Source organism: Dromiciops gliroides, chromosome 6 (assembly GCF_019393635.1).
Source record: "Dromiciops gliroides isolate mDroGli1 chromosome 6, mDroGli1.pri, whole genome shotgun sequence".
Taxonomy (NCBI): domain Eukaryota; kingdom Metazoa; phylum Chordata; class Mammalia; order Microbiotheria; family Microbiotheriidae; genus Dromiciops; species Dromiciops gliroides.
Window position 1 is genome coordinate 56,371,713 of NC_057866.1, and position 25,629 is coordinate 56,397,341.

The 25,629-nt window shown below is 36.3% G+C and overlaps 1 non-coding gene and 1 pseudogene across 1 annotated transcript; one reads left to right on the plus strand and one right to left on the minus strand.

Moving 5' to 3' along the window:
• Positions 1-25,314, plus strand: part of LOC122731984 — a 29,084-nt pseudogene extending 3,770 nt beyond the window's left edge.
• LOC122733208 lies at positions 17,448-17,554 on the minus strand. Its single transcript, XR_006353791.1, has one exon. It is a non-coding gene; the product is annotated as a U6 spliceosomal RNA (small nuclear RNA).
• Positions 25,315-25,629: the final 315 nt, after the last annotated feature.

The window sequence follows — 25,629 nt, forward strand, 5'->3', positions numbered from 1 at the left end:
TTTCTAGTCTCGTGATGCAACCTAGATGATGAGACTTCCCACTTGTTTATAAAGTGAAAAATTTCAGTCTATGTGAGAATTTGTCAGCATAAGATTTTGCCAACATAGATTGTTGATTTAGAGGTGTCTGTAGCATGATAGCATTCATAGCAGCTCAGTTTTAAATAAAAAGCTACACCTTTGTGTAATAGTTGTCTGAAGTTTTCATGACTCAGAAGTTCTAACTTTGTATCTATCCCCCTCCAAATCTATTTAGTGTATTTTTTAGTCAGTCCATACATCTTCTCATGCTTTTATTAGAGCAGTGTAAACAAAACATGCAGATTATACTTTTTAAAAGAAACAGGTTTTCTTTAGATTTTATTTTTGCATTTCTAAATGGGCAACTTTAAAAAAATATAAGATATGTTTATTATATTTATGTATAATGTATAATATTTACTCAGGTCTATGGTTATATATGCTTGATTCTACTGACACTAGGCTCACCCAGAACAACTGGTTTTGTACAAATGAAATCAGATTGAGCTGGTTTATCCATAGTTACTTAGTTCTCTGCTAATTATGTGCTAGATTTCATGTAATACACTTATATTTCATTGCCTTCTTGTGTTACATTTTAAATTTTGTAGTTTTAAGAATGTATATTACTCCAAATAAAAGTGTAAAAGTTATCTCTCTTAAAGAGCATACTTCCATGACTATTAGAGATATCAAAGCAGTTATTGGTGTGAGAAATAAACTATTTCAAGGATCTTTCCATTCCACAACAAAATGGGATTAATGATATTAAACACAAAGTCAAAATGATGTCAAACACAAAGTACAGTAAAAATGAAAATTAGTTCAAATAATTGAAAAATGAATACTATGAAGCAATCTAATTAATTCTCATTAAAGAAGTAAAACCTTCAGAGTCCTAAAAGCTGGAAGGGTTGTTGTTGATTCTTCTACCATGCAATGTTGGAAGTAGGAAGAACTTTGAGATTGGTAAAAGACAATCAAACAAATACAATTTCCGGAAACCATTGCTATGAACACTTGCTATGAACAATATAATAATACAAAGACTATAGTACTGAATATTGGAAAAGTAATTTTTACTGATTTTTCATTCATAATTCTACCAAAACTTATCAGAAGTCCACATGAGTCTGTAAGATATGCTTATCTTCATCAAAGTATTAAACATCTATGCCCAAAACATATTTGGGGGATTTTTAACTTCTATTTTGCCTGATAATCTTGTCCCTTTTTTGTTTTTGTTTGTTTGTTTGTTTTTGCAGGGAAATGAGGGTTAAGTGACTTGCCCAGGGTCACACAGCTAGTAAGTGTCAAGTGTCTGAGGACAGATTTGAACTCAGGTCCTCCTGAATACAGGGCTGGTGCTCTATCCACTGCGCCACCTAGCTGCCCCCAGTCTTGTCCTTTCTGATAGATTAATGGGCATAATAATAGCATCTACCTCCAAGGTTTGTGATGAGGATAAAACAAGATATTATTTGTAAGATGCTTTGTGTAACTAAAAGGGCTACATAAATGCTCGTTATTATTATTACTACTGTTCTGGAATTAAAAAAAATTCCTAAATGGAGATGGAACACAGACTTATAACAAGACAGATATTATTGAAAATTAGGATTTATCTAACAGAAGAATATCAACACATTTCCATAACTTGGGAAATTGCTTAGTTTACACTCCATTGCCAACGTATTGGTTAGATATGGAAAAATGGACCATGTTTCAAAGATACGTTTAATATCTAATGTGATAAAAGTTTGGCTTTATGACAAAAAAATTAAAAATTTTCCAAGTTCAATGTTAAATGGTGTAAAACAAATGCTACAGCAAAAGGAGAATACGAAAACTTAATCCTTCATTTTAAAATGTTTTTGAAAGATGTAAAAGGTTGAAAGGTTTGTTCTATAAGCCAATATATTTAATTTTATGTTGTTCCGGTTAATTTGTACATTACGTGCCCCTTTTCTCATGATTCTGTATGTCTATTAGACGTGGACTACCAAAATCTCAAAAGAATATGTCATGTTACCTAAAGGGAGTGGGGAGGTACATGGTGGGTATAAATAGGCTACAAATGAAGACTTATGCAGAAGAAGACTGTTATCATAGATATATGATTAGAAGAGGATAACTGATGAAGAGTACTTGTGCTCTATTGGTTTCCACAGTATGTCAGGAAATTTAGAGAAAGGTCCCTAGCAGGATAAGATGGCATGGATAGAAACTCTCTGCACCACTAGAGGGAGTACCCACATCATTGAGATCATAGCCCCATCCAAATATATGTGGTAGTTGCCTAACAGGTTTTTAAAAAAATATTGTCTTCTAGGTAACTTTTGCCATTATAGCTTTACTCTCTCCCTTTTGTCTTTGATACTGATTAATACTCAATTTTTAGATAAGTATTTTTTTTTTCACAAAACAATGCTATTGGTAGCAATACTTTACAGTGAATGAACTATGTCATTGCAAAATGCATCTCCTTATGATAACTTCGAATAAAGGCAAATCACTGTTACTGAAAGTCATATGAGAGGTTGACAGGTAAGATTTTTTTGGGTCACAGTTCTCAAAGAAAATTTAGTTCAAGAAAAAAAGAAAAATCAGTTCAATATAATTATAGTGATGTTTTTGGGAAAGAAATATATATTTATATATATGTATATATATGTGTGTATGTATGTGTATATCTGTATCTATAAATGCAAGATCCAGCACTTTTAAAGTCAAGTCAATTATCAGTTACCTATGGAACTGGGCATGAGCATGAGTCCCCCTGCTCTGAAAGAGCCATATCACTTGGCATGAGCTTAAGAACACAAGCTCCTTTTAATGTTAACCTGAAAAAAATAATGAATATAGAGAGGATTAAAAATATGTTTCTCAAATGATGGGGGTAAAGGTTTTCCCTTATAGGTGTTATTCTCAAGGGGCTTTGAAATAAATTGTATTTGTTTTCCTGACTTGTAAATAAATCTGTTAATGCTTTGAGCCTTGTCAACCTATGTGTATGTTAGAGGAGTTGGTGATTTTACTCTGTTGTAGGATATCAGAAACAAAAGTTCCCAGATTATCTGAATAGAGCAGTGATTAAGTGAAGTAAAATATCCCTTAAAGTAAACTGGAGGGGCAGCTAGGTGGCACAGTGGATAAAGCACCAGCCCTGGATTCAGGAGGACCTGAGTTCAAATCTGGCCTCAGACACTTGACACTTACTAGCTGTGTGACCCTGGGCAAGTCACTTAACCCCAATTGCCTCACCAAAAAAAAAAAAAAAAGAGGCTATAAAGTAAACCGGACCCTTTGTGTAAGATGGAATACACTGACACAGGGTTATATTAGGAAGCTGGGTCCTTTACCGAAAGGATCATATTGACACTCTGCTAAAGACTTCCTTTCAAGTTGATACTGAGCCGCTAATGATTGCTTTTTTAGGTCCAGGTAGTTCCAACAAATTCTAAATCCACTTAACTGTATTATTTTCTCAATAACATTTCCTTTTTGTTCCCATCAATAAGATAAGAGATCTTGTCAAATATTTTGCTAAAATCTAGATAAAGTCTACTTAGAACAGGTCTACCAGTTTAATACCTTGGTTAAAAGAGAAAATGAGTTTGGCTTGTCAATATCTATTTTTGATGAATCCAGATTGGTTCTGTATTACTAACCATCTCTTTAACAATACATTCTGTATTTTCTCCAGGAATCAATGTCAAATTTACTGGTCTAGAATTTGCAGATTCAATTTGTTCTCCCCCATCTCTTTTCACATCAGAACCTTTGACTTCCTTTAATACTGCTATATCTTTCCTGCTTTCCATGATTTTTCAAAGATTACTGATTTTCAAAGAATTTTTAATTTAAATAACATAATTTATGACTGAAATATAGACATTATTGTGACTAAAGTAATTAGAGGAAACTACTCCGCAATTGGAGAGACAGTGGCATCAATCATGGAAATCACTTATATTTAGTTTTTGAGTATAAATTTGAATATTAATATGCTTGATCAGATAATAGAATATATTTTGATTTAAACAATGAGGCTAATGCTATGAATGCCTGATTTAGAAGATAGGAAGTTGCTCAGATTGTTCCTCACACCCCCTTTTAACAACAAACTTACTACATTCTAGGGACAATAGCATCAACTATGAGATTAATAAAAGTACTGTTATCAATTTAAATTTGCCTTTCCTGGCTTTGTGTCTTCCTTGGACATGAAAAATAAATACATATTTGATCCAAAGGCCTCTTGCTGCCTTATTGCAGGATATAAAGGGAGATAAAGTAAACAAGGGATAGCAGATTATATTCAAACAGGACTTTTCTGCCCACTCTGTTTGAATGTATTAATAAGAATGTAAAAGAAAGATTTACTGTATATATTTCAAGCCATGGATAAAATGTCCTTGAATGATGACAGTTAAATGCTAGTTAGAGCAGTTGACACTACTTATATATGTAGTTGCTTGGCCTAGGATATTTCTATTGTGTATGGCAAGGTGAACCTATATTTCAGCGCAAGGATTAGGGTACCAAGTATTGTAGGAGCATCAGCAGATAGAATACCTTGTTTCTCCACTAAAGTTTTCTATTTTTAATTCAGTTATCAGTCTTTGGGCACTAGTGTTTGGGATTGGTGGCTTGTTTATTTCTTACAACATTTTGTGAGGAAGAGAACATGACTAGGTACAATTATCTAAGGAAGAAAAAACTGCTTTTAAAAAGGCATATTCTCCTGATTCTCAGCCTCAGGACCTTTTTAGGAGCCTGAATTATCTTCTTAATTCACTAGTGCCTCTCCCTTGTTAATTATTTTCTATTAATCCTGTATATAGCTTGCTTTGTATATATTTGTTTGCATGTTTTCTCTTCCACTAGATTGTAAGCTACTTCTAAATTCACTATGACATACCTATATTTGCTACACTTAAAGATTTTTAATAATGTTTTAAAATTATTGCTTATGTTCAAGTGCCAGGTTACTACTATTCTGAGTATATAAGAGAAGTGCCATGCCAAACACTAAATTCTATGAGATTCTGATGGGGAAAAAGTATTTTCTTTAACTTATAGTGAGGGTAAAGTTTACAAAGCAATTTACTTATCGGTTGTAGTTCTCTAGACCATATCTATATTGATAAAATTAATATATTTACTATATTTCCACTTGCTTGTCTGTAAGAACTTTAAACATGGTAAAAAAAAAACCAAGCCTGTAATTTTGTTATTAAACTAATTCTTTAAAAAAAATAACCCCAATTCTTATAAAAATAAACCCTTCAAATTTTCTAAGACAAATGCTTGTACCTGTTCTTTTTCTTTGAGAATCTAGAAATGATCACTAAATATTTCTTTCTTTTTATTTTTTAAAAATTTTATTATTATTTTTTTTAGTGAGGCAATTGGGGTTAAGTGACTTGCCCAGGGTCACACAGCTAGTAAGTGTTAAGTGTCTGAGGACGGATTTGAACTCAGGTACTCCTGACTCCAGGGCCAGTGCTTTATCCATTGCACCATCTAGCTGCCCCACTTTCTTTCTTTTTTTAAAAAATTTTCTCCCCCCTTCCCTAGACAGCAGGTAATCTGATATAGGTTATATATATATATGTATATATATGTATATATGCATACATATGTATATATGTATATGTATAAAGCATTAAATATATTTCTGCATTAGTAAGGTTATATGAGAAGAATCAGAGCAAAAAGTGAAAAACCTCAAAAAAGAAAAACAACAGTACCCAAACCAAAAGAAATAGTATGGTCCAATCATCGTCCATATTCCACAGTTCCTTTTTCTTTCCCTGGATTTGGAGAGCCTTTTCCATCATGAGTCCTTTGGAGCTTTCTTGTACCATTGGATTGGTGAGAAGAATCTAGTCTATCACAGTTGATCAACACACAGTGTTGATGATACTGTGCACAATGTTCTAAATATTTCAATAAAAAAATTAGTAAAGAGAAAAACTTTAACAAAGCACCACTTATATCTCAGCAAAAAACTATGAGAAAAATAAAACAAGACATAGGAATAAACTTCAGTTTTGGAAAAAATTTTTTATGATTATTGTAGGAGTAGAAGCAAAAGAAATAATGGGAACAGTAACTGTGAACGTACTATAAGTTGAAATTTATGCATTCTAGCTTAATAGCTACTATCTGCAGAAAATATGCTCACAGAATAAGAAGAGAATATCCATCTCTAGCAACAAGAACATGGAAAGTGCAGTTAGTATATTGAAAAGAAAAAAATCTCTATACCATATGCACCATTTCCATTTTTTATTCATTGCCGTTGCATAAATCGTTTTTGGCAAGTAATCTTAGAATAGGTGTACCTGCAGTAAAACGATGAGAGTCATATGTAGAGCAAGGTATTTTCAGTACTTCCCAAAGGGAATCACACCTACTGCTCTGAAAAGATTAAAAAAATTCATAGCCCAGTGTTGCAAAGACAATAATGAATAATACATCAGGAAAAATGTTTCCTATGTACATTTAAACACCCATTTCCTATTTGTTTATGTTCATCAAAGAAGAAACATTATCTTGGCATTTTAGACCTAGTAGGTACATTCATTCAATTTAATTTAAACAAATATTAAGCACCTACTATGAATCATACATTGTTTGAGTACATCAAAGAACTCACCTACCTAGCAAGTTTTATTATTAGAGAGTACCCAGAAGAATATCGATAAAATAGTAACATTGGCACATCAATCCCACATTGGAAAAAAGGGAAACCTGAAGTTTTTGCTTTGTTTTACCTGAAAGTCCTTAAAACAACTAAAAATTTCTTAAAAGGAATTTTCCTTCTCATTTCCTTACCTCTTTTTGAGTGACCAACGTTTGAATTAAAGGAAATAAAGACAGTTCTCCATCTACTTCATATTTAAAATGAAGCTTGTCTATAAGATAAGTATCAGTTGGAAATTTTACTCTATCAGTATTTGTTAGAAATTATAGCAGTTCGGCAAGTATTTATTGACATGCCTATCCTGCTCAAGGTCCTATGCCAGGCTCCAAGAATATTAAGACACAATTTAAATGGTCCTTGTCCTCAAGGAACTTGCTTTCTTCTCCAGAGATAACATGCATATAGATAAGTAAATACAAAGTTAAAAAGTTTCAATAGGTAAAAAAAGAGCAGTCACAGTTAGGAGGATGCAGGAAGTTGATGGCCTATGAATTTTCTGTTTCAAAAGATATGCTAAGAGACTGTGTAGTATAATGGTCAGAGAGATGGCTTCAGCCTAGAAGCCTAATATCCTGAAACTTGGAAGATCTGGGTTTTAGTTCTACTTCTTATACTGGCTGTGTGACCCTCAGTAAGTTAATAAATTCTCAGTGTTCTTGGCACCTCTCTAAGACTATAAGCTGAAGAGAAGATGCCATCCAGAATTCTTAGAGGTTTCCTCACTAAGGAATAATACTGTACTAGTAAAATTATAGGCCCATCCTTATCATAGCACTGGAGGAGATCATTCAGTGCAACTACCCTCATTTTACAAACAAAGAGAAGTGAAGTGATTTGGTCAGGGTAACACACCTAGTTAGTGGCAGAGCCAGAATTCAAATCCAAGTCTTTTGACTCCATATCCATTGCTTTCTACTACACCACACTCCCAACAGTGATGTGTTTTGCAATTCTTTTCTATAACAATTCTTTAGACTGGTTTATCAGGAAATTTCCCTGAGGAGTATGGTGTAGTTTACAGACCATTGAGTTCTGAACCAGAAAGGCCTAGATTTAAGTCCTATATCTGACATATTCTGGTTGTTTGACCTGTGATAAGTCTCTTACTTTCTCAACATCCAAGCAACTTTCCAAGAATGTGAATTGTAGATCTGTAGTGACAGAGGAAGCTTTTTCACAGGTAACTCTTTACACAGAAAAAACCCCCACAGGTTGAGACAAAAAAGACTGTCCAAGTAACTAATTATATTTACTCAAAAATTAGGGAAAAATTAGCCATGATTATATAAGATGAGATTTTAGTGATTACCCATAATTAATACATTTCTATAGTGCTATCTGTATGCAATGGGAAAAGGACATAATTATCCACATAATTTATGCAGGTTCTTAGTGGGTTTTTTTTGTGTATGACATGGACTCCTTTGGCAATGTAGTAAAACCTATGGGCCCCTTCTCAGAATAATGTTTTCTGTCTACATTCATAGTTGAAGAGAATCCTAATTTTCATTTAGATTTTAGTGAAAATAAAGATGCAATTTTTTCCATCCCAGTTCATAGAACCCCTGAGATCTATCCATGAACCTAAGCAAGTCTTCTGAGAATTCTTACATTTGCAATTACTGTGTACTTTTGATGTTCATGGCATGGGGAGGGGGAACAAATTATACCTCCAGGAGAAACCTAGAAAGTGTCACTAAAGATTAGGAAAGCAAATATTTGAAAGACTGTCATGTGGAAGAGAAATTACTTTTTTTTTTTTTTTTTTTTTTTGCTTGGCCCCAGAGGGCAGCACTAGGAGGAAAGGGAAGAGTTGCAAAGAGGCAAATTTGGACTTGATATGAGGGAAAACTTCCTTGCAATTATAGCAGCCCCAAAATTGAATGGGGATTGGAAACTAGTGGGTCCCCTTTGACTGGGATCCCTATATCAGCCCTGATCTTTTCATCAGGAATGTTTGAAAGTTCTTTATTTCATTAAAGATCTATTTCCCCTCTTGAAGGATTATACTTAATTATACTGCACAAGCTATTGTTGATTGTGATCCCATGACTTTTACCCTTTGGAATATCATTTTCCATACTATTTGTTCTTTATGGTGGTAGCTTCTAAATCTTGTGTGATCCTGACCTTTGTATTTGAATTATTATTTTTTTTTGGCTGTTTGCAGGAAGCTCTAAATTTGACTATGATATTCATGAGAGTTTTCATTTTAGGGTTTCTTTTAGGAGCTGAATGGTGGATATTTTTCTAATATTTCTCCTTTGGTTCTAATATGTGTGGGTAGTTTTCTTCCATGATTTCTTGAAATAGGACATTTAGACTGCTTTTTTGGTCATGGCTTTTAGGTAGACTAATGATTCTTAAATTATTTCTCCATCTTCTTCCCAGGTCATTTCTTTTTTATATGAGACACCTTATATTTTCTTCTATCTTCCAGGTTTTGCCTTTAATTTAAAATCTGTTCTTTTCATATCTATTTAGTTCATTCTTTCTAATTTTCAAGGAATTTGTTAACTTGAGTAAGGCTGGTACTTCTTATGCTAAGCTGTTTATTCTCTCTTTTTTTAAATTAATAAAGTATTTTATTTTCCCTCCGTTATATGTAAAGATAGTTCTCAACTTTTGTTTATACAAGCTTTCCAATTTCAGATTTTTCTCCCTCCTTCCCCTCCCTCCCCCCTCCCCTAGACAGCAGGTAATCTGATATAGGTTTTACATATATATATACACATAATAACATTAATCATATTTCTGCATTAGTCATGTTATAAGAGAAAAATCAGAGCAATGATGAAAAACCTCAAAATAGAAAAAACAACAGCACCAAAACCAAAAGAAATAGTATGGTTCATTCAGCATCTATACTCCACAGTTCTTTATTTTCCCCTGGATTTGGAGATCCTCTTCTATCATGAGTTCCCTGGAACTCTTCTGTACCATTGCATTGGTGAGAAGAATATAGTCCATCACAGTAGATCAACACTCAATGTTGATGATACTGAGTACAATGTTCTTCTGGTTCTGCTCATCTCACTCATCATCAGCCCATGCAAGACCCTCCAGGTTTCTCTGAACTCCTCCTGCTCATTGTTTCTTACAGCACAAGAGTATCCCATTGTATTCGTATACCACAACTTGTCCAGCCATTTCCCAATTGATGGGTATCCCCTCAACTTCCAATTCCTTGCCACCACATAAAGAGCAGCTATAAATATTTTTGTACATGTGGGTCCCTTTCCCCTTTCCGTGATTTGTTTATCCTCTTTCCAGTTGTTTCCTCTATAGCTCTCATTTCTTTTCTATTTCTTTCCTCATTATTCACTTCATCTATAATATCATTTTAAAGTTAAATTTTTAAAATCATGTATTCTAGGAATTCTAATTGAGCTTGTGGGCAAGCTGTATTTTTTCTTAGGGCTTTGGTTGTATTTAGAGTGATTCTCTTCTGGATTAGTGTCTTGGGTATCTCTGGCATCATAATAGCTCTTTATCTTGTTTTATTTACTAATTTCTCCAGTGATCTTCTTAGGCATCATGGTTAAGGGCCTGTCTGGGAGATATGAGGGCTTAATCTGTGCTCCTGGCTGCTGGGGTGCTATTGGATTGTGCCAGGGGCTAGGTTGATGATCAGCTCTGGGAATCCCTGAATAACCCAGATTGGAACTCTGGGCATTGAAACTGTGATCCTGGCCCTTCTGGGAAACTGTGTGGTTAGCCTGAGCCCAGAAAGGTAATTTTTAATGTGTTCTACCTCCTCCCATTCCCCACAACAGGTCTGTCATTATTCAGAGCATGGAATTAAACCTGGGTTCTAATGAGACTCTGTCTGCAGAACACCAGCTTTGGCAGAATCCTACCAAACTAGAAAGCATTTGAATACAGGCAAGGTGATAAAATGTATGCCATTTGATGACTAGTGTATCTACATTCAGAGAGGCTCAGAAGCCAGTTGACTTCAGTGTAATACATTTTTCAGCCATAGTAATTTTCAAAGATCACAAACTTAGTTGTAGAAGGGTTGCATGGACACTCTTATTGATGAAATTAAGTTTATTATTTAGTTATTCCAAGAAACTGTAGTCCCACAGTAATCTGGATTGGTTCAAATACACTTTTATTCATTAACATCTCTCTATGATGACTTACTAGTGGCTTGACCCATAGAGTTCAAATTCTGGCAGGTCCTACAAATGGCTACATTAACCGTGCTTGAAAATCTATGTCTGTTTCTACATTTTAAGTCATTTAAGTAAAGTCTTGAAAGAATTCTAATCCATTTGGAAAAATTCTAAAAGTGGAGTAGACATTGAATTTACATCTCATCTGATTTGTGCTACAGGTATTTTTTCCCCTTTTCATTGTAGTAGTCTTCTATTTCAGTAATGTTTGAGCTAGCATATGTGGCACTTCTTCAGCCCTCAGGTACTTAGTATACCCTTCTTTGATTAGCATTTGATGATAGCTACTGTGTCAAAGTGCCTTTTGATAAAAGATTATAAGCTCCTTGAAGATAAATTAAAGGATTCTGTACCGTGAGTATCTTCCACAAATCTCTCTGCAAGTAACTACTACTGAATGTGTTGACTGACTAGCCTGTCATTGTAGGGTTAAGAACAAGGAATCTGAAATGCTTTCAGTTCAGTCAAATAGGACAACTGGAAGAACACACCTCAATTTTCTGCTGTAAGGTCAATAAGATAAGAAACACTAAGATAAGAAAACCAATGTAGTTGGTGAGATATGATGAGATTGTATAACCTGGAGTGCTATAGTCTTTAAAGAGAAGTTTAGATAATGTTATGATGTTTAGATAATGTTTCCAAACACAATTAACATCTTATCCCATTGTCATCCCTATCACAACACTGATGGTGTGGACAGATTTTCCTTTGAAGCCAACAGGGACTCCATTTTGTGCCTGACAGATCAGCTGTGACATATGACAGAACATGAATTGAATTGTCCTCCGAAAACTTATTATTCTCATTAAATACTTGCTTCAGGCATCATGTATTAAAATTAATGCCTGTTTCTTTGAACAGGATATCTTATTACAACTTTTGTTGGGACAAAAGTTGAATATCATATTCTAGGAAACAGAAGGTGGGGACAAAATATGTCCTACTGTGGGGGCAGCTAGATGGCGCAGTGGATAGAGCACCGGGCCTGGATTCAGGAGTACCTGAGTTCAAATCTGGCCTCAGACACTTAACACTAACTAGCTGTGTGACCCTGGGCAAGTCACTTAACCCCAATTGCCCCGCAAAAAAAAAATGTCTTACTGTATAGGATTCTAGGTTTGAAAACATTGGGGTGCTAATTGTTATTTTGCTGGGATCAGCACTATTCTAAATCATATAATACCTTTCTGTTTCTCTTATTCATGACTGGAAAACAATAATGGCAAAAGAAAAGAAAAGTTACTAAGGAGGAAAAGGTAACATCTTAAATTATGAACCAGAAGATGACCTTTCAAGTGTCCACTAGCACCTGCTTAGAAGTTTTAAAAATAATTTAAGAAATTAAAACATTTTTTTTTTTTTGCGGGGCAATGGGGGGTTAAGTGACTTGCCCAGGGTCACACAGCCAGAAAGTGTCAAGTGTCTGAGGCTGGACTTGAACTCAGGCACTACTGAATCCAGGGTCAGTGCTCCATCCACTGCGCCACCCAGCTGCCCCCGAAATTAAAACATTTTTATTAACATTTGTTTTATATATCTCTGAAAATTCTCCCATATCTCTCTTCTACCTCTCCCACAAAGCCACCCCAGAAAACAAAGAATATTTTTCAAGAAAAGAAAAAAGTGAGCAAAACCAATCAATACTGAGGAAATTTATTTTGATTTGTGGACCCTGCCTTTGGGCTGAGATTAAAAAACCTTAGGCCCTCAGGGTTTTTTCTGTGTGAGGGGCTGGTGCACCTCCCCCTCCACTTCAGTTGAGCCAAAAAAAAAAAGCCCTGTGGGCTTTTCAGGACACCAGGTCAGACAGCTGCCCGGAGATCCCAGGCTTGTCCTGCCAGGCCCTATCATAGCCCGTGTAGAGGTCCCAGGCATACAGCAGCGGGCATGGGCCCCTTGCCCTGCTGGGCACAGCCCTAGTGCTGCTGGTGGATTAGCTTGGCATGTGCGGGGGCAGAGAGAGCCTGAGGTTTGAGGGGGAGAGAAGGAACATATATACAGGGGAGGTAGCAAGACAGTGAAGGGGGGACTCCGGAGGACTAGAGCAAGAGGCAGATGTACTGAGGTTGGGAGAGGCCGGAAGATTAAGAGAACAGGAGAGAGTACAGGAGGTTGGAGAAAGTGAGGAAGGGCTAGGAGAAAGGGACGCTAGAGATGCCAGGGGGTTGGCAACAGAGGTGAGGACGTTAAGGGGTTTTTCAAGGGGGTCAACAAAATGAAAGGGGCTTGGAGTTAGAAGTGAAAGTGAAGCAGGGAAGCTGGAGTGAAGGAGAAAAAGAGTGAAAGTTAGAGAAAGCTGGAGCATACCCTAAGGCAAGAGGCAGCAATGGCCCTTATTATATATATATATATATATATATATATATATATATATATATATATATATATATATATATATATATATATATTTAAATTTTTTTTAGTGAGGCAATTGGGGTTAAGTGACTTGCCCAAGGTCACACAGCTAGTAAGTGTTAAGTGTCTGAGGCCGGATTTGAACTCAGGTACTCCTGACTCCAGGGCCAGTGTGCTATCCACTGTACCACCTAGCCACCGGCCCTTATTGCATTTCTTAACCCTTATCATTTACATTGATTTTTATAAATAAACTATGCTTTGGTTATTAATTAAGAGGCTTCTTAATCCTTGGCTTATCAATTTGGGAGCAGTGTGGAGAAATTTTTTAATGGCCCATATGAAATTAATAGCAGTCAGATAGCCAGACAGTCAAAAGTCCCCACATTAATCCTCCAGTGAGATTAGGACCCCCAGTCAGATTTGGCTCTAAATAAGTTAAAATATTCTTACATTTGAATGGCAACCACGGCAGGACTTACAGCCCAATTATAATTTTTTCTAAAGTTATAATTTTTCTTATAATCATAATTTTTCATATAGTCAAGTTATATAATTTTTTCAGATTAGATTAGTTATAATTAATATTTTTTAACAATACACTGAAAAGAAAATCTGGAAATATATTCAGTATTCCACACTTCCTACAATTGTAAGAGAGGTGTTTGTTTCTTGTAACAGGTGTTTTTGATTCTTTGTAATTCTGCAACATTTGATTGCTTTTGTCTGCTGTTCTTTATATTTTCATTATTGTAGTCATTGTGTATGTTGTTTTCTTGGCTCTGCTTACTTTACTCTTCATCAGTTCATGCAAGTTTTCTTGCTTTTCTATATTCATCACGTTGCTTGTTTCTTATAATATACCATTACATCCATGTACTATTATTTATTTGGCTATTCCCCAGTTAATGGGAATCTACTTTGTTTCCAGTTCTTTGCTACCACAATAAATTATACTATAAATATTTTTACGTGTATGGGGACTTTCTTCTTATAAATGACCTCCTAGGGACTATATATCAATAGTAGGATCACTAGAAGTGGTATTTTCTTTATTTCTTTTTGTTGTTGGTGGGGCAGTGAGTTTTAAGTGACTTGTCCAGGGTCACACAGCTAGTAAGTATCAAGTGTCTGAGGCTAAATTTGAACTCAGGTCCCCCTGAATCTATGGCCGGTGCTTTATCCACTGCGCCACCTAGCTGCCCCACTAGAAGTGGTATTTTCTTATTCATTCATTCGTCCATCTATCTATCTATCTATCTATCTATCTATCTATCTATCTATCTATCTATCTATCTATCTATCTGTGGGGCAATGAGGGTTAAGTGACTTGTCCAAGGTCACACAGCTAGTAAGTGTCAAGTGTCTGAGACCGGATTTTAACTCAGGTCCTCCTGAATCCAGGGCCGGTACTTTATCCACTGCGCCACCTAGCTGCCCCTAGAAGTGGTATTTTCAAAAAAAGGTATACCAACGTGATAATTGGGTATACCCAAAGGCTATGTCTACCTCTATATGCACAGGACTATTCCAGATCAGTTTTATTATAGCCTTCAGTCAAACTGAGATGCTACCATTTCATTCATCCATAGGCATTTATAGAGAGTAAACACCTATAAGTATTCATTGGGAGGACAGAAAGTACTCTTTAGTTTGACATAAAATTATGATTCAGAGGTCCTAGAAACATTTTCTGACAAGCATGTAGATACATTCTTGGATTCTATGAAAAAAGGGAGAGAAAGAGAGACAAAGAGACAGTGCTTGGTCATTGCCAGAGCCTGGAAGCATGGCCTATGATTCCTCAGTCAATGTAAAGTACTTTGAATAAATGTAAATAGCAAAAGAAACTCAAACTATATCATGGGAGAACTGCACTTGACCCTGGGCCTTTGTTCTGTTTCCATATAAGGCTTGACCTGGCCTGAGAGTGGGGCAGGGATCCACCATTTTGTCCTCCTGCCACCAAGGACTGGGCTTCTTGTGAGTAAACTCCCCTAATTAAGCCAAATGAAACCTATTAATAATTAAGCCAGTATGGGACCCTCTTTAGTATCTCAGTAGTCACTCAAAGGGTATGCTACCCTATAATTGGCATAATCAGGGGAGAACAGATTCTGTCTCCTTACAGACAGAGAGAGATGAAAAGGGAAGGAGAGAGAGAGAGAGAGATATAAAGTAACAAGAGAGAAAAGGAGGTGGGAGGCAGTTTGAAGACATTTTGGTATGAAAATATTGAATGAGTGAACTTAGACTTATCTCTTTTGCTTCTGAAGCCCTTCTAATCCCTTTTAAAATTTTTATCTTACAAACATGGACAACTATGAGATACTGGAAATGGAAAAAGAATCTTCTTCTCTGATAAATAAATTTTTCAGAAACTATGGTATAGAGGACTTGATCTGAAAGTTAGCACTCAGCAACAAATGCCATTTTAAATATCAGTATGCCCAATGACTACTAGTGTAGTGTAGAAAAGCTTGGATTAGAAGACAGGATACATCCATGCTAGTTCCTTCTCTGCCACTCCACGAAAGCCCTGTAACCTTGTCACAGAAACCATAAATAACTTCTACTCTTAGAGAGATATGTAAGGCTGAGGGAAGTTAAAGTCGTTATGCAAGGTCTCTAAATAAGTGTCAGAGACTTGTTTTGAACCTATGTTTTCTTTACTCCAAGGTCAGCTCATATCTACTATACCATGCTGTGTTGCTGTTAATTTAAGTACTCTTCCAATTAAATTGTGAATTTGTCCAAGCTAGCTAGCAGCTCCATCTCATTTTTTTATTAATAAAACAAAGATAACAGTACTTGCCTTCACCACTTCCCCTTAAGGAGATAGTAGTATTTGCTTTTACCATTTCTCTTATTGCTGGTTACAAATGAGATCATATATGTTAAGCTTTAAAAGGTATATAGGGCTACATGATAACAAGGTATAATAATTATTATTATTAATAAAGAATGATAGAGAAGGCCTTGGAGAAATTATAAGAGAATTCACTACATATGTAACCTATTGTCATATGTTTTTATACTCAATTATATTGATTTATATCGATTCCTATATTAGGCTGTGACAGCAGGTATGAGAAAGTAAAGAGGGGTTTAGAATTGGAGAAAGCCAACCTGAAGAATAAAGTTGAAGGAAGGTAGATGCAAGACCACATGAAAAACCTGCAAAACCTGCAGGGGAACCTGCAAAAAGAGTTGGTTGCATATTAGTCCAGATTCTCCTACTGTGTAACCTATTACAGTGGAATAGATAAGAATAAGAACCTTTTGGAAAGCCGTGTTGATTTTCTGAGGCTATTTATATATTGTTTCACAAGTGATTGTTGTCATGTACTTACTGACAACTCCATGAACCTTTCATTCAAGAAAATTTTAACAAAACCATATTAAGGCAGTTTCCCCCCAATGCTTAAGTCAATCCAGCCACATTGGCCTCCTGGCTGTTCCACAAATAAGATACTTTATTTCTCAGCTCCAAACATTCTTACTGACTGTCCTCCATACCTGAAACACTTTTCCTCCTTTTCTTCAACTACTGAACTTCTTGGCTTCCTTTAAGTCTCAACTAAAATCATACCTTTTATAGCAAGTCTTTCACATCTCCTCTTAATTCTAGTGCCTTCCCTCTGTTAATTATTTCCTACTTATTTTGTATATAGCTTGTTTTGTCCATGTTTGTCTGTATTTCATCTTTCCCATCAGATTGTAAGAGGAGGGACTGTCTTTTGCCTCTTTTTATATGCCTAGCACTTAGCACAGTATCTGGCACATAGTAGGCAATTAATAAATATTTATTGTTTGATGATTGATTTCTCTAAGGGCAATGGTGGCAGGTAAATTAATTAGTACTTATTAAGTGCCTACTATATATGAGGAACATGGTTTTAGGCCCTGGGGATACAAGTATGTACAAAAAACAAAACAACCTTTGGTCACAAAGACTAAACCTTTTGTTACATTCTAATGGGGGAGACAACAAGTAAATATATAAATATACATTGCATTTATATAAAGTTAATACATACAAACACACACATATACATATATATTAGTTAAATACAAGGTAGTTTGAAGGGGACAACCATAGCATCTATGGGCGGTGAGTACAAAAAAGGCTTCATGCAAAAGGCTGTGCTTGGGCTACTTCTTTTTTTTTTTTTAATATGGAACGTTTCACGAATTTGCGTGTCATCCTTGCGCAGGGGCCATGCTAATCTTCTCTGTATTGTTCCAATTTTAGTTTATGTGCTGCCGAAGCAAGCACTTTTTTTTTTGGTGAGGCAATTGGGGTTAAGTGACTTGCCTAGACACAGCTAGTAAGTGTCAAGTGTCTGAGGCCAGATTTGAACTCAGGTTCTCCTGAATCCAGGGCCAGTGCTTTATCCACTGCGCTACCTAGCTGCCCCATTGGGCTGCTTCTTAATGGAAGAGAAGGACTCTGTGAAGTAAAAGTAATGTAGGAATACATTCCAGGCATTTGGGATGGACAATGCAAAATCATGGGGTTGGGAGATGGAGTGCTAACTAACCAGAAGGTTAGTTTGTCTAGATCAGAGCGTATGCAAGAGTAATAATGCCCAATGATGTTGGAAAGAAACACCAGGGCCAAAATATATAGGTCTTTAAAAGCAAAACAAAGGAGTTTACATTTTATCCAAATGAGATAATATTTGTGAAGTGCTTAGCATAGTTCCTACCACAAAGTGCTATATAAACGTTGGTGCTTTCATTGTCTTAGTTGTCGTCGTTGTCGTCACCACCATCATCATCATCCTCCTTGTCCTAGAGGCAATAGGAAGCCACTGGAGTAAGGGAATCACATAGTTAGATTGGCACTTTAGGAAAATTAGTTTGGTGACATTGTGTAAGATGGACTGGAGTGGTGAGATGCTTGAGGCAGAGAGACCAAGTAAGCTATTTTCAGGATAATATAAGAAAGCAGTGACGAGGGCTTGAATTAAGATAGTAGATATATTTGTGAAGAGGTGTAATTTGGCTCTTCCAGAGGATTGTAACCAAGACATATTGTGGAGGTAGAAATGGAAGTATTTGGTAATTTATTAGATATAAGTGGGGAAGGAAAATGAGAAGTCAAGGAAAATACTAAGGTGATGAACATGGGAAGGAAGAATGGTGGCACATTTGACAGAGAAAAGGGGAGTTTGGAAAAGAGAAGTGCTTGGGGGATGATAATGAATTCTATTTTGGACATGTTGAATTCAAGATACCATTTTGAAATGTCTAATAGCTAAGTGTTTACGTGGAACTAAAGTTCAAAGGAGAGACCGGGGCTGGATATATAAATCTGGTAGTAATCTGCACAGAGATGAAAGTCAACCCTATTGCAGCTGATGAGGTTACCATAAGAGAAAATATAGAGGGAGAAGAGAAAATGACCTAGCTTGAACCTTGGCAAAAACACATAGGTATGGGGTGCAATCTGAATAAGCCAGTAAAAAAGATTGTGAAGAAGTAGTCAGAAGGTAGGAAAACTGGACGAGAGTACTGTTATGGAAACTGGGAGAGGAAAGGAAATGCAGAACAGAAGTTGTTGACCTGGGCTTCATGAACCCCCAAAAGGTCTGTGGAGAAATTTCAGAAGGACTGTGGACTTGTATAGGAAAATTTACGTTTGTTATTTCAATATAATTTCTTTTGGTAATCTTATCCATGGTAGAGAATAATTTTGAGAAGGCACCCATAGGTTTTATCAGAATGCCAAAGGAGTCCATGACACACAAAAATGTTAAGAACCCTTGATCTAGGAAGGAAAGGGGGTCATCAGTGTTGAAGACAAAGATAGGTCAAGAATGAAAATTGAGAAAAGGATATTAGTCTTGGCAATTAAGAGAGCATTGGTAATATTGGATTGAACAGTTTGAGTTGAGTAATAAGGTAGGAAGCCAGATCACAAAGGGCTTAGAAATGAATAAGAGGGGGGGGCGGCTAGGTGGCGAAGTGGATAAAGCACCGGCCCTGGATTCAGGAGTACCTGAGTTCAAATCCGACCTCAGACACTTGACACTTACTAGCTGTGTGACCCTGGGCAAGTCACTTAACCCCCATTGCCCCGCAAAAAAAAAGAAATGAATAAGAGGGGGCAGCTAGGTGGCACAGTGGATAGAGCAATGGCCCTGGAGTCAGGAGTACCTGAGTTCAAATCCGGCCTCAGACACTTAACACACACTTAATAGCTGTGTGACCCTGGGCAAGTCACTTAACCCCAATTGCCTCACTAAAAAAAACCAAGAAATGAATAAGAGGAAGGGAAGTGGAGGTGACAAATATGGACAGCTTTTTAAAACAGTATGGCTGAGGAAAGAAACAGATACAGGGCAATAGCTTGAGGGGTGGTAGGGTTTAGTGAAAGTTTTTTTTAAAGAGGATACTTGAATACCTGTAAGCAGTAGGAAAGAACTATTGGATAGGCAGGGTTTAAAGATTTGGGATAGGATCTAAACCTTGCTCCTCTCTCAAAAAAATATGTACCTTCCTATATAATTTGCTACCAGAGGGTACCTTGTGCATTTGGGAGAATCTCATTCATTTGTACCAAATTTTCAAATAAGATTGACCTCTTACTTTTTCTTTTGGAAATGTCATTTAACACTATATACATGCAAAGGAGCCTTAATAGAGATCTTTAGAATCCCTATAGAGAACTTAGATATTTCTTCTACAGGAATATAAATGTATGTTTTAATGGACTCTTACTCTATTCAATATATATGTATATGTATCTGTGTATAAATATGTGCATATATAATATATGTTTGTATATATGTATATATCTCTATGTACCCATCCATATATCCATATCTATATCTTTATATAGCCTTGAATGTTAGGTCTCACCTATTCATAGCTAACCTAACACTTTCAACGATGATTCCTCAAACTGAATTCGCCTTAGGCAGTGGTGTAGTCAGCTCAAGTGCATGATTTGTGTTTCATCAAGTACTAAAAACAATCTAAAAATTGGGTGTAGGAACTCTTTATGTTAGAAACATCTTATCTAGGCAGCATATAGTGTTATATTGGGAATAGAAATGTACATTTACTCTGGAAAAATGGAAAACAATGTAACCTATGACACTAGAAAATATTAATTAGAGCTTTCACTTGTCTATCAGAGAGAGAAGACGTTGTTTTTGTTCACCAGCATTCCTTCTGCTCTGTCCTCCATCCCTCAGAGTAGAATGACAAGAAGATGATTAATGAACGCTCTCCACAATACTGTCAGCAGGAATCCAGTTTAGGCATGGGGGAAACCTAAATAATTGAAGGGATGAGGTGACAGTGGTAACATTAGTTACAGCAAGTCAGAGAAGCTTTATCCCTGGGCACAGTGCCCAGCTCAAAGGATAGTTTTACAAATTTCAGTGTGTGATTGCTTTGCTAATTAGAAGAGGTAAGCAACCTCGTCTATCTCTGGATCTCAATGACTATGGATTCCTGTATGAATGGCTGTGGTGGTGGTGGCATTGCTGGGAGATTTCCAAATTCTTCTAATTAAAGCTTACTTCCTTAGTAATAGTGTAGATAAAGATATGCTCTAATGGGTGATGAATGACCACATTTTGGAATGGTGTCACTACTTAAGTTGAAAGAGCAGAATATTGACCTTCATATATCATTTACCTGTGGGTAGAGTTAACATTTGCATTTGGAGAAAATCACTGTATTATAGTCATTTGCTAAGAATTGTCTCCCTCATATAACAATTAAGCATGAACTGAGTGGTGGCAACCTGAGGGAGATCAGAAGAATCACTAGAAACTGAGGCCCTAGAAAAGTGGCATATCTGTGAAATCCTGGGCAACCCAAACTGGCATAGGCTGTCAGACATCCAGGGGAACAAGGGTAATATATGCCACCTGAGAGAGATGGCAGAGGAACAATTAGGATGGTGTCACAACAAACTTAAAAGGCAGCTGTATCCTGGACACTGCATAGCATGCAATATTCTTGGCTGTCACTTGCACCTAGAGCTCAAAGGACTCTTAGTAGCAATGCTTTGAAATTTAAAAGAGGTGCCATATATTTTTACGTGTTGATATACATGAATATCTATATCTATATATCTATACACACACACACACATTCGCATATCTACAATAGTATAATTAGGACATGGGAAACTGAGCAGTGATGTAAAATGGGTTAGTGGAGGTGAAAAGCAAAATGAAACCAAACGATGTAATTTGAAGTGAATGAAATAAAACCCAATGTAAAACAATACTTACTGGCTATACATCAAAGCAATATGATTAGCTAAAGGTCAGTAAAATTAAGGACTTTGTGAAATATGTCTTTTTTTTAAGTGAGGCAATTGGGGTTAAGTGACTTGCCCAGGGTCACACAGCTAGTTAAGTATTAAGTGTCTGAGGCCAGATTTGAACTCAGGTACTTCTGACTCCAGGGCCAGTGCTCTATCCACTGCACCATCTAGCTGCCCTGTGAAGTATATCTTAAAACAACATCCTTTACTTTAAAGATATCACATTTTAGGAAATTATTATTATTATTATTATTATTACCATGTTCTTAACATCATGTTCTAGGAATTTATATGTGGGCTTGCTAAACCTTGGGGAAAATGGATCTCATACCTACCAAATGACTAAAAATAGGAGTTATATAAGAGACTAAGATTTCTAGCATTTTTTTTTATCAAGGACAATTATAGTTGAAGGACATAAAATTGAATTGTACTGAGAATCAAAATGAAATTAAATGAATTTAACATAGATATCAGATAAAAAATGCTCTAAGCCAAGAACAAATAAAAAATCTGGCCAATAAAAATATAAAGGCCTAGTCTTATTTTAAGACTTAAGAATTAATTAGATGTAACTGAAAGGAAAAATTTCAATTTTATTTCTAATTTGTTGTTTTTCACAGCATGCATTTACTACATACATTACCTTTCTGCCCTTCAACAAACATTTATGAAGTCCTTGATGTATTTAGAACTCCCTGCTAAATTCTAGGGTAGATACAAAGTTTGAATGTGATATGATGCTGAAACACAGATAATTATAATAAACATTTATTTCATGAGAAGCATAATGTAAATGAATAGGGAAATAGGGATCAGGAAAAGATCCTTGGAGAGGGTGACAATTACAGTTACACTTTTGAGTTACACTTTAAAGGATAGGTGAACATTCAATAAAGTGGGGAGGGAAAGTATTTTAGTTATAGGGAGTATCAAGAAGCAAGGCAGAGAAGCAGGAAAATATTGAATGTTGGCAGAATAAAGAAGTAGGAATTTTTACTCTCTCCTTATCCACTTGATTCTTTATTCCTAATAATAATTACAATAATTGATAATGATAATTCCCATGTATATAGTGCTATGTGCAGGCACTGTGCTAAACACTTAACAATGATTATCTACCTACAATTATTGTCCATTCCCTGTAGCACAAAGGATATATGAGGAGCTAAACAGAGAGTTGTCCAATTTGACCACAGTGTAAAAGTATGTGGAAGGGGTAGAATATATGATAAGGTTTATCAACATGGTGTGATGAAATAATGAGATTTAGCAGATACTCAAAGACCCACCTGGAGATTAATCTAGACTGATTGAATCAAGTGAGAGTGATTGACTGCTGATTAGCCTACTTCAAGTTAACTAGATTGTAATCACACCTTGAGAACACCTTCAGAACCAATGGATTTGGATGATGCCAACCAATCAGCTCAAAGCAGTGTATAAGGACTGCCTCTGTTCCAGACCTATAAAAAGCTTCCACAATCAGTTTGCTGGAGAGAGTTCATGATTGAAGCAGGGTTGTGGCAGAGGACTTGAGGAAGAACCAGACCAGGCTGGAGTTCTAGGCTAAATAGGCTTTTTTCTTAACTTTCTGAACTCCATGGGAATATCTGTATGCTTTAATAAATGTTTAATGCCTAAGGACTGGTGCTAAAGCTTCTAATTTGAGGTGACCACAATTTAGATTTTAAACATCACAATGGCAAGGGATACTCATTTTTAGAAAACAAAAGAAAAGACTTTCACTTATTCTGTGCCTTTATATATGTATAATATATCTTCTACATGTAAGATTACATAACCTACATATTCTATATATATCTACACGTCAACTAAAATACTGATTGACTCTGATGTCAGATTGAAAAACTGAACCAAACCAAAACTTTCTTTGGCTTTAAAACTCTTTACAACTTGGCTCCAAACTATCTTCACAGTCTTTCTACATATTATTCTCCTTTATGAAATCTATAATCCATCGAAATGGTTCTACTTACTCTTTGCCAATGGGCAGAATTCTAATGCTCACCTTGGTGCCTTTGCATAGGCTTTCTCCATTGTAGAAATACCACCCTTACTCTCCTCCACCTTATAAAATCCTTAGCTTCCTTCTAAATTGAACTCAAAATCAAGTAAGAGAGGTTGAGGAAAAATTGGGAAAAGAAATGAGTAATGCAATAAAAGCAAGAAAATTATGAAAAGAATGTCAACAAATTGGGAAAAGGGATCCAAAAATTTATTGAAGAAAATTACTTAAAAATTAGAATTGGGCAAGAGGAAGTTAATGACTTCATAAGACAACAAGAAATAATGATACAAAACCTAAAGAATGGAAAAAAATGTGAAACATCTCATTAGAAAAACGATCGATCTGGAAAACATATTGAGGGGAGATAAAAGAATTGTCAGAGTACCTTGAAAGTTATGACTTTTTTTAAAAAAAGAGTCCTTTTCTATCCTTGATGCTGTTGAAGGAGGATTGTTAAAGCATCTGCTACTGCTCTCGCTATGTCAAAGTCAGTCTCCCAAGGAGCCCAAGCAGCTTCAGAAACTCTTCATTAGAGGCCTGAACTTCAACATGAAGGATGAGAGTCTGAGGAGCCATTTTGAGCAATGGGGCATGCTTACAGGCTATGTGGTAATGAGGGATCCAAACATTCCAGGGGCTTTGGTTTTGTTACCTGTGCCACAGTGGAAGAGATAGATGCAGCCATGAATGCAAGACCTCACAAAGTTGATGGCAGAGTTGTTGAATGAAAGAGACCTATTTCCAGAGATGACTCTTAAAGGCCAGGCCCCACTTAACTGTGAAAAATAACTTTGTGGGTGACATTAAGGAAGACACTGAGGAGCATCACTTGAGAAACTACTTCAAACAATATGGAAAAATCGAAGCGACTGAAATCATGACTGACCAAGGCATTGGCAAAAGGGGGGCTTTACTTTTGTTACTTTTGATAACCATGATCCTGTGGATAAAGATTGTCATTCAAAAATACCATACTGTGAATGTTCATAACTGTGAAATAAGGAAAGTCTTGTCTAAGAAAGTAATGGCCTGGGGCAGCTAGGTGGCGCAGTGGGAAAAGCACCGGCCCTGGAGTCAGGAGTACTTGAGTTCAAATCCAGCCTCAGACACTTAACACTTACTAGCTGTGTGACCCTGGGCAAATCACTTAACCCCAATTGCCTCACTTAAAAAAAAAAAAGAAAGTAATGGCCAGTGCTTCATATAGTCAAAGAGGTCAAAGTAGTTCTGGAAACTTTGGTGGTGGCCAGGGAGGTGGTTTTGGTGGAAATGATAACTTTGGCTGTGGTTGGACCTTCAGTGGTCGTGGCGGTTTTGGTGGCAGTCATGGTGGTGGAGGATATGGTGGAAGTGGAGATGGCTACAATGGATTTGGAAATGATGGTGGTTATGGAGAAGGTGGCCCTGGTTACTCTGGAGGAAACAGAGACTATGGAAGTCATGGACAGGGTTATAGAAACTAGGGTAGTAGCTATGGAGTGACAGCTATGACAGCTACAACAATGGAGAAGGCAGAGGTGGCTTTGGTGGTGGTAGTGTAAGCAACTTTGGAAGTGGTGGAAACTACAATGATTTTGGCAACTACAACAATCAGTCTTCAAACTTTGGTTCCATGAAGGGAGGAAACTTTGGAAGTAGGATCTCAGGCCCTTATGATGGAGCTGATATTTTGCTAAATGACATAACCAAGGTGGCTTTGTGGTTCCAGTAGTATCGGTAGGTGGGACAGTGGCAGAAGATTTTAATTACTATTAGGAAACAAAGCTTAGCAAGAGAGGAGAGCTAGAGAAGTTACAGGGAAGCTACAGGTTACAGCAGATTTGTGAACTCAGCCAAGCACAGTGGTGGCAGGGCCTAGCTGCTACAAGAAGACATGTTTTAGACAGTACTTTTTGTGTATGGGCAAAAACCCACCAAGACTGTCTTTTTGACTAATTGTATAATAAGTTATTTTATGTTCTATTCTGTGGAAAGTATAAAGCATTTCAACAAAGGGTTTTAATGTAGTCTTTTTTGTACCCATGCT